At 28.3% G+C, this 13941-nt stretch overlaps 1 pseudogene; it reads right to left on the reverse strand.

The window, feature by feature from the left end:
• Positions 1 to 1511: 1511 nt before the first annotated feature.
• On the reverse strand, positions 1512 to 3974 carry LOC119614542 (annotated as a pseudogene).
• Positions 3975 to 13941: the final 9967 nt, after the last annotated feature.

Below are 13941 nucleotides of genomic sequence, written 5' to 3' on the forward strand. Positions count from 1 at the left end.
TAAGCATCTGGGTAGTCTGAATATCGTCGTGGTATTCCTGCTAATCCTAAGAAATATTGAGGGAAGAATGTTAAATTTACCCCAATAAATATAATAGCAAATTGACTTTTTAATATCTTAGTATTTAAAGTTAATCCTGTAAATAAAGGGTATCAATGAACAAACCCTGCTATAATAGCAAATACAGCTCCTATTGATAAAATATAATGGAAGTGAGCTACTACATAGTATGTATCATGTAAAATAATATCAACTGAAGAGTTAGCTAAAACAACTCCAGTTAAACCTCCTACAGTGAATAAAAATACAAATCCTAAAGCTCATAAAGTAGCAGGAGAATAGTTTAATTGAGTTCCATAAAGAGTTGCTACAATAATTATAGTAGCTGAAGTAAAGTAAGCTTGTGTATCAACGTCTATTCCTACTGTAAATATATGATGAGCTCAAACAATAAATCCTAATAATCCAATAGCTAATATAGCATAAATCATTCCTAATGAACCGAATGTTTCCTTTTTACCTGATTCTTGACTAATAATATGAGAAATTATTCCAAATCCAGGTAAAATTAAAATATAAACTTCAGGGTGTCCAAAGAATCAAAATAAATGTTGGTATAAAATTGGATCTTCTCCTCCTGCAGGGTCAAAGAATGATGTATTAAGATTTCGGTCTGTTAAAAGTATTGTAATAGCTCCTGCTAATACTGGTAATGATAATAAAAGTAATAAAGCTGTAATTACTACTGATCAAACAAATAAAGGTATTCGATCAAAAGTAATTCCTGTTGATCGTATATTAATAACTGTAGTAATAAAATTTACAGCTCCTAAAATTGAAGAAATTCCTGCTAAATGAAGAGAGAAAATAGCTAAATCAACAGAAGCTCCTCCATGAGCAATATTAGAAGATAGAGGAGGGTAAACTGTTCATCCTGTTCCAGCTCCGTTTTCTACTATACTACTAACTAATAATAAAGTTAATGCAGGAGGTAAAAGTCAAAAACTTATATTATTTATTCGAGGGAATGCTATATCTGTAGCTCCTAGTATTAATGGAACTAATCAATTTCCAAATCCTCCAATTATAATTGGCATTACTATAAAAAAAATTATAATAAAAGCATGAGCTGTAACAATTACATTATAAATTTGATCATCTCCAATTAAAGCTCCAGGATGTCCTAATTCAGCTCGAATTATAATTCTTAAAGAAGTTCCAATTATTCCGGATCAAGCTCCAAAAATAAAATATAAAGTTCCAATATCTTTATGATTAGTTGAAAATAACCATTGTTGCGATTAAATGGCTGAAGTTTAGGCAATAGACTGTAAATCTATTTATGAGAATTATTTCTCTTTAATCATTGGCTTTATAGTCAATAATGAATTAGACTGCAATTCTAAAGGAGTAAATAATTTACTAAGGCTTAAAAGATTATTCTTATATTTATAGCTTTGAAGGCTATTAATTTATTTAACTTAAAGCCTTTAAAATAAAAAATGTAAAGAAGAAATTAGGAATAATCCAAAAATTGAAATAAATGAAAAAGTTATAAAAATTTTCATATAACTAGATTTGAATATAGAATAATTTAATCAATTATTTTCATAATAATTTAATATAAAAGCTCTATATGATAATTGTATATAAAAATATAAAGTAATTAATGTTATTAATACTATAAATGTTAATAAAAATAATTGATTATTAATAGTTAAAGATTGAATAACAATTCATTTAGGGAAAAATCCTAAAAATGGAGGTAATCCTCCTAATGATAATAAATTAAAAAATAAAAAAAAATTTATAACCTTTGAATGAAAAAATAATGAAAATAATTGGTTAATATGAGAAGTTTTAAATATATTGAATATAAAGATTATAGCAAATGAAAGAAATGAATAAAATAAAAAATATGTTATTCATAATAAATTTCTATTATATATTGCTGCTAATATTCATCCTAAATGATTAGTAGAAGAATAAGCTATTAATTTACGTAAAGAAGTTTGATTCAATCCACCTAAAGCACCGATTAATCTTGAAAGAATAATACTTGTAATAATTAATGGCTTAAAAATAATATAAGAAATTATTATTAAAGGTGCAATTTTTTGTCAAGTCATTAAAATTAATGCATTTGTCCATGAAAGTCCTTCTATTACATTAGGGAATCAAAAATGGAATGGAGCAGAACCTCTTTTTAAAAGAAGAGAAGAAAAGATTATTATTTCTATAAAATAATTTGAATTTGTTTTACTTGAATTTAGTAAAAACAGAATCACTGCGAATAGAAATACTGAAGATGCTAATGCTTGAGTTAAGAAATACTTTAATGAGGCTTCTGTTGATATTAATTTATCATCTCTTATTAGGGGGATAAAAGCTAATAAATTAATTTCTAACCCTATTCAAGCACCTAACCATGAATTAGCAGAAATAGAAATTAATGTTCCTATTATTAAAATTCCGAAAAATATAATTTTTGATGAATTATTAAAAATTAAAAAGAAAAGGATTAGAACCTTTATAAATGGGGTATGAGCCCAGTATAAGTATGAGCCCAGTATAAGCTACTTATTAGCTTATCTTTTTATAATTATATTTTGGTGTATGATGCACAAAAGTTTTTGATACTTTTAGAAATAGTTTAATTCTATTAAATATAATGAATGTAATATTATTACAGGATTTACCCTATCAACGTAATCCTTTTTATCAGGCTATTCATTAAAAGTAGGTTTCTCATGTTTTTTTTTTTTTCTTTATACTAAAATTTTTGAAAAAGAAATTTTTTTTATTATTATAATTTATTTACATAATAAAATTTAGTAATTATAATTTTTATAAAAATTTTTTATATGTAAATAATTAATTTTTGCATATATATATATATATATATATATATATATATATATATATATATATATATATATATATATATATATATATATATATATATATATATATATATATATATATATATATATATATATATATATATAATAAATCTATATTCATATAAAAAATATAATGGAATTTCCAAAAGATATAAAAGGATAAAATTTTCAAAGGATATTATTTAAATTTTTTCGTCCTGAAAAATAAAAACAAAAAATATATTTGATTTCCGGAAATTGTACTCTTTCATTTGATACCCATATTGGATAAAACTATTCAGTAAATACATATATTTTAATAAATTTGTATATCCTTAAAAATTTTAAGTCCTTTAAAAAGGAGAAAATATCAAAAAATTATAAACTGAAAATGCAGTTTCACTTTAAATGACCTCTAGTATCATATGTATATGAATGGTCTCGTTCAATTCCAATAAAAACTGTAAAATTGTAACAATAAATTCTTTTTAAGAATTGCCAAACTAGAAAAATAACCATTAATTTAAAACCAAAAATAATAAAATCGGATAAGTAGTTTAGAAAATATGCGATATTAAACTTCATTCTTCAAAAAAAGAAATTTTGGACTTCGATAAAACGTAACGAATTTGAGAATTTTGACATACTGCAAAGAACATATGTTCGAAATTTTTAAAAATTACCCATATTGATGTAAACATCAGGAAGATTTTCGGAATAGGTCCTTTAATGGGGTTTTGGATTAATTAAAGGCCGGTATTTAAAAGAGTAATTAATTTCCTAGAAAAAATAATTTTTGTTAAATGTTATCTCTACCATGTCCGTCTGTGTGTCTATTGCAATTTTCTGAAGACCCCAATTATCTGTGCAATACCAACATTTTCGGTGCCATCGATAAATGTTACTGGTATGATGGATTGCCTGGCTAGAAATTCCTCGACTATATGCGTTCATATTATTGGTTCTCTAATAGATCCGAGTTTCAAATTGAAAACTTGTGCATAAGTATGTAGTCAAGAAGATTACCGGTCGGTGTTTCCTTACAGATGTTTTAAACTCTAGTTTTCCAGATATTACCATGGTCGACGTCATGTGTACCCGTATGGATATTCTATTAGGAGGAAACGTTTATCCAAAAATTTGAACTTCGGATGTTAGAAAGCATCAGAATGGCAACCAGTTCGCCCAGAGAACTGTTTTTGGTTGGATATTTATTTATTTATTTAAAGTCTATAGAATTACAAAATTCCTTACAGACTAGGGAACAAATTATCATTGTTTTATATAAAATAATATTATAAAAATAATATATATACTATAATATATAGCTTTATATAAATAAAATATATACATATGTATTTATAAAAAGTTTACATTAATAATTCATATAATATATACATTTATTTTAAATTATAAAAAAGAAAGAATTTAAAATTTTCTTTTGAAGAATTAAATTCAACTAATAATTCAGAATGTAGATTTTGAAAAAGTATTAAGGGTCGAATAAACGGACTATTTAGCACAAATTCAGAGCTATGTAGTCTTAAATAGAATACATTATGATGACGTAGATTTCTTGGAGGTACATTAATATCAATTTTGCCAAGCAGTTCTGGACAGTCGATATTATTATTAATTAAATCGAAAATAAAAATCATTGATTGAACTTTACGACGAAGTTCTAACGTCTCAAGTCCAATAAACAAACTACGCGCTTCATATGGCGGCATAGGCTGAGTAAATTTAATATGTTTTAAAGCAAAATTTACAAACTTTCTTTGTATTTTCTCAATACGTTCAATATGAGTTTGTGAGATTTAATATTTAAAGCATCATTTAAAGTTTTGATTTTCAGAAAAATTTTCAAATCATCAGCATATAGCAAATATTTTGAATGTTTAAAAACAGAAGATATATCATTTATAAAAAGATTAAAAAATAAAGGTCCTAAGATACTACCTTCCGGAAGTTAGCTCATAAGGTACTGATTCAAATCCCTCAATGTTCACGATGCGAATTTAAAATATATCCTTTGAAAAAATTTAAATAATATCCTTTGAAAATTTCATCCTTTTATATCTTTTGGAAATTCCATTATATTTTTTATATGAATATATATTTATTATTTAAAACGTTTATAAATGAGGAAATAAATGTGAGTAAATTTCTTCAAATCGGAGAGAGAAAATGCGAACCCTGCTTGAAATATACCCTTATATAAAAAACTAAACTAGAATTAAAATAATGATATAGATAATATATATATATACTAGATATATATATATATATATATATATATATATAGAGTATAGATATAGATAGCTATAGTATATATATATATATAGATATATGACTAGATATATATATAGATATATATAGATATATAGAGATATATATATATATATATATATTATAGATATTATATATATATATATATATATATATATATATATATATATATATATATATACATATATATATATAAATATATATAAATGAGCCAGTAATGAGCGTTTATGTAATTTTCTTACCTATAAAAATATTGTGGAAAATGTCAACCCTCTAGACTCATTTTTTCTGACTTTATTATATATATCGTCTTAGAATTTAATAAGGACCCAGGATATATTTACTTTTGTGGGTCTATTACTAATATTTCGATGTGTTACAAACGGAATGACAAAATAAATATACCCCCAACTTTTTCGATGGTAGGTACAAAAATGCACAGAGTAGAAAAATATTATTTGTGGTTAGCCGTCGGCAAATTGCTAATTTTTCACTGGGGTCTTTTTCCACTTGTTGGACATTATTTTGCTTTTTTTTTTTTAAAAAAAACACTCTTTATTGTTACTTTTGAATTACATGAAGTTCTGGCACAAGGACCAAAAAGTTCAAAATGTCCTTTATCCTTGAATATCTCAAAAAAATATATTATGTTTTTCTTCATTTTTTATGACAAATAGAAAAAATTACTGTTATTACTATGTAAAAACTTAGGAATGGGATCTCAATGGGTTTGGAAGTTATAAGAGTTTTTATTTAGCTATATGTACAATTTCCATAGGAAAATGAGTGCTTTTTACACATTCTAACATATTTCTAGTCTAGTATATTAAAATTTTAATTACCACAGAAAAAGTAACAAGTAAGAGTGCTACAGTGGTGGAAAAAATAATAGAAACGACTTTATTTTGGGGTGAAAACTAAATTTTCTCAAAAAGTACCCGTTAGAATTTGATGATTTGTATCTTAAATAAAAGGTATTTAGGTCTACTTTCCTGTGATAAATGGAGATTGTAAGTTTTTTTGCTCCATCGTATTTTATTGGTATTTAAAAAATATGGCATTGGAAAAAATAATAGAAACGATTCACAGTATTACACTGGGGACATAAGCTGAGATTTCTTAAACTACGTTTTGTACTTATTTTTAAAAATTTTAATTATAAATGAAATTCTTAATATAAAAGTATACTTTTTACTTTAATTTTTATGTTAACATTTGTTTTTTCGAAACTTGTTTGACCATATGGATCCTGAAAGCTTAATCAGAGTCCCGACTTTCAAGTTTTCTTAAATAAAAATTTCAGATATTGAAAGAAATGTCTTCTAATGGTTAAATTATCTAAAAAATTAGTTTTTGAGAAGATTTCGAGAAGAAAAAGTTCTGAACCCACTTATAAATAAGGACAATCCACCGAATTTTGGGCCAAATTTCGAGCAATATTTCGATATTTTGCAATTCGACCTTTTCTTGGTAGTTAAAAAGGAACTTAAATATCAAAGTATATTGATGGACTTGTGAAATAATGCTAACAAAAAGTTCACAAAACCTAAAAAAAATAAAAATTCAGTTTGAATTTCAGGTTGTCTACTGTAACGTAAGTTCATATAAAATGCACCTTATCATATTAAAACATCAGAAAAAATATTCTTTGTAAGTTTTTCCATAAAATAAACGTATTAGATTTTAGAAAAGGTAATGAAATAAAAAACATATTTTATTTCCCTCGTTTAAAAACATTCTGTTTTATTTTTAGCAGTAGATCTTATTATTCCCGAACAGTACTATACCTAAATTTAAAATTAATTTTCGAAATTTTTACATTTCTTGAAATTTTAGTTTTAAATTCATCTTGTTTTACCTGTCCATCAAGATACTTTAATATTTAAGCTCCTTTTTAACCACCAAGAACGGATTCAATTGCCAAAATGTGAAATATTGCTCAAAATCGGGGCCAAAAATCGGTGGATTATCGTTATCTATAAGCGGATTCTAAACTTCTTCTTTCACTGTTTTAAATTTTTATTGAAGAAAATTTGAAAGTCGTGGCTCAAATTCAGCCGTCAGAGCTCATATGGTCAACCAGGCGTTGAAAAAAACACACGTTAACATGAAGAACCAGGAAACAGTATATTTTGATATTGGGAATATCATTTTCAATACAAATTTTTAAAAATAAATACAGAACGCAATTTAAGAAATATCAGCTTATGTCCCCAGTGTAATACTGTGAATCGTTTCTATTATTTTTTCCAATGCCAATTTTTTTAAATACCAATAAAATACGATGGAGCAAAAAAACTTACAAACTCCATTTATCATAGGAAAGTAGACCTAAATACCTTTTATTTAAGATACAAATCATCAAATTCTAACCTGTACTTTTTGAGAAAATTTAGTTTTCACCACTAAATAAAGTCGTTTCTCGGCTGTGCCGAATCTTATAAACCCACCATCAAATCATGTGTCTTAAATTTCAAGTGAATTTCGGGAAATGGACCTACCTATACTGAATAAATCGATGTGTTTGCTACCAAAATTTAAACATGTATTGGATTTTTTCTGAACTGATTTATCATTTATAAATAGTAATATAGTCAGAGTGATGGTAGCACTTATTTTATCATATTTAACAAATTTTTTTAATGATTTGATATCCTGTAAATTTACTTATGGACAATTTTGGACCGATCCTCCGAAGATTTAACAAAGATTTTGGTTTCAGTAAAACTGGTTATGCCGAATATCAATGCTTTCTAAGCCTTTTATGAAGGCTTTCATGCAATATGGCCCGATGCTCATAATATTTGACAGAAAGATTTTAGATTCTATAAAACTAGTTCTTGACGAATTTTATCGATATACTGGTATTTTTAAGCAAGTTATGGCCGTTAATGTCATAATATGAGTAATATGAGAAAGGCCGTTTATAGATGATAAGGTCAATCATGGACCGATCCTCAACAATGTTCCTATAAAACATGTTTATGTCGAATTTCATTGCTTTACTTTAATTTTGAAGAAGTTGTTTATGTCGAATTTCGTGGTTTCCATAAAACATGTCAATTTCGTTCATATACTCGAATTTTAAAGCAAATTATGAACTTTAAAATAATTTTCTGTGGCCGATCTCCATAAATTTTTCAGAGAGGTTTTAGTTCTCCGAAACTTGTTTACGTCGAATTTCGTTGCTTTACTATAATGTTGCAGCAAGTTATGAGAGTTATTGTTATTTTATGAGGAGACCTTATATCGGGTTAGGTCAATTATGAAGCGATCTTCATATAATTGGCTAAGAGATTTTAGTTCCTCTAAAACTTATTTATGTTGACTTTCGTTGATTTACTGGGATTTTGAACAAAGTTATGAGCTTTAAAGTAATTTTCTGAGGGGAACCTTATATGGGGCGTAGGGTCAAATATGGGCCGATCTTCATAAACTATGGGGGAGATATTTTATTTCCCCAAAAACTTGTTTACGTTGAATTACTTTGCTTAACTATCATCTTGAAGCATGTTATAAGAATTAAAGTAATTTTTTGAAGGGGAGCTTATAAGGGGGGTAGGGTTAATTATGGGCTGATTTCCAAAAAAATTAGAAGGGTAGGGATACTATCATTTTGAAGCAAGATATGACTGTTAAGTCGTTTTATGAGAGGGACCTTATATGGGGGTAGGGTCAAATATGGGCCGATCTCCATAAAATATGGGAGACATATTTTAGTTCCCCAAAAAGTTGTTTACGTTGAATTTCGTTGCTTAACTATAATTTTGAAGCAAGTTATAAGAGTTAAATTCCTTTTCTGAAGGGCAGATTATATGGGGGGTAGGGTCAATTATCCCCAACAATACCCCCAACTTTTTCGATGGTAGGTACAAAAATGCACAGAGTAGAAAAATATTATTTGTGGTTAGCCGTCGGCAAATTGCTAATTTTTCACTGGGGTCTTTTTCCACTTGTTGGACATTATTTTGCTTTTTTTTTTTTTTTTAAAAAAAACACTCTTTATTGTTACTTTTGAATTACATGAAGTTCTGGCACAAGGACCAAAAAGTTGAAAATGTCCTTTATCCTTGAATATCTCAAAAAAATATATTATGTTTTTCTTCATTTTTTATGACAAATAGAAAAAATTACTGTTATTACTATGTAAAAATTTAGGAATGGGATCTCAATGGGTTTGAAAGTTATAAGAGTTTTTATTTAGCTATATGTACAATTTCCATAGGAAAATGAGTGCTTTTTACACATTCTAACATATTTCTAGTCTAGTATATTAAAATTTTAATTACCACAGAAAAAGTAACAAGTAAGAGTGCTACAGTGGTGGAAAAAATAATAGAAACGACTTTATTTTGGGGTGAAAACTAAATTTTCTCAAAAAGTACCCGTTAGAATTTGATGATTTGTATCTTAAATAAAAGGTATTTAGGTCTACTTTCCTGTGATAAATGGAGATTGTAAGTTTTTTTGCTCCATCGTAATTTATTGGTATTTAAAAAATATGGCATTGGAAAAAATAATAGAAACGATTCACAGTATTACACTGGGGACATAAGCTGAGATTTCTTAAACTACGTTTTGTACTTATTTTTAAAAATTTTAATTATAAATGAAATTCTTAATATAAAAGTATACTTTTTACTTTAATTTTTATGTTAACATTTGTTTTTTCGAAACTTGTTTGACCATATGGATCCTGAAAGCTTAATCAGAGTCCCGACTTTCAAGTTTTCTTAAATAAAAATTTCAGATATTGAAAGAAATGTCTTCTAATGGTTAAATTATCTAAAAAATTAGTTTTTGAGAAGATTTCGAGAAGAAAAAGTTCTGAACCCACTTATAAATAAGGACAATCCACCGAATTTTGGGCCAAATTTCGAGCAATATTTCGATATTTTGCAATTCGACCTGTTCTTGGTAGTTAAAAAGGAACTTAAATATCAAAGTATATTGATGGACTTGTGAAATAATGCTAACAAAAAGTTCACAAAACCTAAAAAAATAAAAATTCAGTTTGAATTTCAGGTTGTCTACTGTAACGTAAGTTCATATAAAATGCACCTTATCATATTAAAACATCAGAAAAAATATTCTTTGTAAGTTTTTCCATAAAATAAACGTATTAGATTTTAGAAAAGGTAATGAAATAAAAAACATATTTTATTTCCCTCGTTTAAAAACATTCTGTTTTATTTTTAGCAGTAGATCTTATTATTCCCGAACAGTACTATACCTAAATTTAAAATTAATTTTCGAAATTTTTACATTTCTTGAAATTTTAGTTTTAAATTCATCTTGTTTTACCTGTCCATCAAGATACTTTAATATTTAAGCTCCTTTTTAACCACCAAGAACGGATTCAATTGCCAAAATGTGAAATATTGCTCAAAATCGGGGCCAAAAATCGGTGGATTATCGTTATCTATAAGCGGATTCTAAACTTCTTCTTTCACTGTTTTAAATTTTTATTGAAGAAAATTTGAAAGTCGTGGCTCAAATTCAGCCGTCAGAGCTCATATGGTCAACCAGGCGTTGAAAAAAACACACGTTAACATGAAGAACCAGGAAACAGTATATTTTGATATTGGGAATATCATTTTCAATACAAATTTTTAAAAATAAATACAGAACGCAATTTAAGAAATATCAGCTTATGTCCCCAGTGTAATACTGTGAATCGTTTCTATTATTTTTTCCAATGCCAATTTTTTTAAATACCAATAAAATACGATGGAGCAAAAAAACTTACAAACTCCATTTATCATAGGAAAGTAGACCTAAATACCTTTTATTTAAGATACAAATCATCAAATTCTAACCTGTACTTTTTGAGAAAATTTAGTTTTCACCACTAAATAAAGTCGTTTCTCGGCTGTGCCGAATCTTATAAACCCACCATCAAATCATGTGTCTTAAATTTCAAGTGAATTTCGGGAAATGGACCTACCTATACTGAATAAATCGATGTGTTTGCTACCAAAATTTAAACATGTATTGGATTTTTTCTGAACTGATTTATCATTTATAAATAGTAATATAGTCAGAGTGATGGTAGCACTTATTTTATCATATTTAACAAATTTTTTTAATGATTTGATATCCTGTAAATTTACTTATGGACAATTTTGGACCGATCCTCCGAAGATTTAACAAAGATTTTGGTTTCAGTAAAACTGGTTATGCCGAATATCAATGCTTTCTAAGCCTTTTATGAAGGCTTTCATGCAATATGGCCCGATGCTCATAATATTTGACAGAAAGATTTTAGATTCTATAAAACTAGTTCTTGACGAATTTTATCGATATACTGGTATTTTTAAGCAAGTTATGGCCGTTAATGTCATAATATGAGTAATATGAGAAAGGCCGTTTATAGATGATAAGGTCAATCATGGACCGATCCTCAACAATGTTCCTATAAAACATGTTTATGTCGAATTTCATTGCTTTACTTTAATTTTGAAGAAGTTGTTTATGTCGAATTTCGTGGTTTCCATAAAACATGTCAATTTCGTTCATATACTCGAATTTTAAAGCAAATTATGAACTTTAAAATAATTTTCTGTGGCCGATCTCCATAAATTTTTCAGAGAGGTTTTAGTTCTCCGAAAACTTGTTTACGTCGAATTTCGTTGCTTTACTATAATGTTGCAGCAAGTTATGAGAGTTATTGTTATTTTATGAGGAGACCTTATATCGGGTTAGGTCAATTATGAAGCGATCTTCATATAATTGGCTAAGAGATTTTAGTTCCTCTAAAACTTATTTATGTTGACTTTCGTTGATTTACTGGGATTTTGAACAAAGTTATGAGCTTTAAAGTAATTTTCTGAGGGGAACCTTATATGGGGCGTAGGGTCAAATATGGGCCGATCTTCATAAACTATGGGGGAGATATTTTATTTCCCCAAAAACTTGTTTACGTTGAATTACTTTGCTTAACTATCATCTTGAAGCATGTTATAAGAATTAAAGTAATTTTTTGAAGGGGAGCTTATAAGGGGGGTAGGGTTAATTATGGGCTGATTTCCAAAAAAATTAGAAGGGTAGGGATACTATCATTTTGAAGCAAGATATGACTGTTAAGTCGTTTTATGAGAGGGACCTTATATGGGGGTAGGGTCAAATATGGGCCGATCTCCATAAATTATGGGAGACATATTTTAGTTCCCCAAAAAGTTGTTTACGTTGAATTTCGTTGCTTAACTATAATTTTGAAGCAAGTTATAAGAGTTAAATTCCTTTTCTGAAGGGCAGATTATATGGGGGGTAGGGTCAATTATGGTGCGATTTCCAAAAAATTTAGCAGAGATATTTAGGTTCCCCTAAAACTTGTATATGTTTAATTTCGTTACATTGCTATCATTTTCAAGCAAGTTATGACCGTCTATGAGTGCTTACACTGTTTTTCGGGGGGCCACTTGTATGGGGGCTATGCGAAAACATGGACCGATATGGCCCAAACAAACTGCATCAATAAAAAATATTTGTGTAAATTTTCAGATCCTTAGCTTTTCTCTTTCGGACTCCATCGTGCTTTCAACAGACGGATGGACGGACATGGCTAGATCGTCTTAGAATTTAATAAGGACCTAGAATAATTTATATACTTTTGTGGGTCTGTGACCAATATTTCGATGTGTTACAAACGGAATGATAAAAACAATATACCCCCCATCTTTTTTAATGGTGGGTATAAAAATATAAAAGTTACGGTGCAGGGCGTAAATAGCGGCAAGTGTTGATCTACTCGCGAGTCACGTGTCGTTGTCATCCTGCAATCGTCAACAAAAGACTACTACGGAGGTGGGTACCTTGGCCCCCGTGGTGCAAATTACGTCAAGTGTACAGCATGCCATTGGCAAAAACATAGGGGTGAAAGAGAAGGATGTACTCGGAGAGAGCTCTAAGCTACTTTAACCATTAAATATAGGTGAGGACTCCGACTCTGAATCCTTAGATGATAATAACAACACCCTTATAGCAAATCCCAAAAAGGATGAAGTAGAACAAGTGGTGAAAGAGGTGAGTGATAGCATAGCTAAACTACCTATTAAGAAAATACTCCTCCTCCGGAAATCATAGTTAGTCAAGAGGTTCAGGTCTCCCAAGGAGTTGACAGCTGAGAATAAACCAAAGAACAAGAAGAGCTCTCCGTCTTCTAATACACAGTCGAAGCCAAGCCATACTTCACTCAAAGAAACCTCAAATCAGAATCCTGCGAGTAAGGGTGACAATGCCAAGCTAGATATTCTGAAGACGAACACGTCGGCGAAATCAACCTCGAAGGTAAAGGTATCTCAAAAGAAGCCCGATAAACGAGGAAGAAGAAGCTAGGAAAAGAAGAGCGAACTTCCGGTACTCTTAAATTCCATTGTCTACATAAAATGATGGAGAAGTAAACTGGTCAAAGTGCTGAGCTGGCCGTGGAAAATGGAATGTATTTTACAGGAAAGAAGAACCTAAGGGAACTCTATTTGTAATAGGTATCGACAAGAATTACATGGCTAGTCTTGCCAAGAATCAAGGACCGGAAAACTTTTTTTTTGGTTTGTAACTAAATTTTTTATCAACAAGGTTTTAAAAATAAAATTTGAATGTAGAATAAAAAAAAAATAAAAAATATAAATTCAAAATAAATATCCATGAAGTTCAAAAACAATAAAGTTCTTAAAAAATTGTTTCTAGAGAAAAATAAAAATAAAAAAAAACGTTTCCTTTTTGTACTTCGAAATTTAATTCAAATAATTTTTTCCTATTTAAAATATAT

Source organism: Lucilia sericata, unplaced genomic scaffold, assembly GCF_015586225.1.
Source record: "Lucilia sericata isolate MDLA Ls3-8-SP2 unplaced genomic scaffold, ASM1558622v1 Contig003042F_arrow, whole genome shotgun sequence".
Lineage (NCBI taxonomy): Eukaryota > Metazoa > Arthropoda > Insecta > Diptera > Calliphoridae > Lucilia > Lucilia sericata.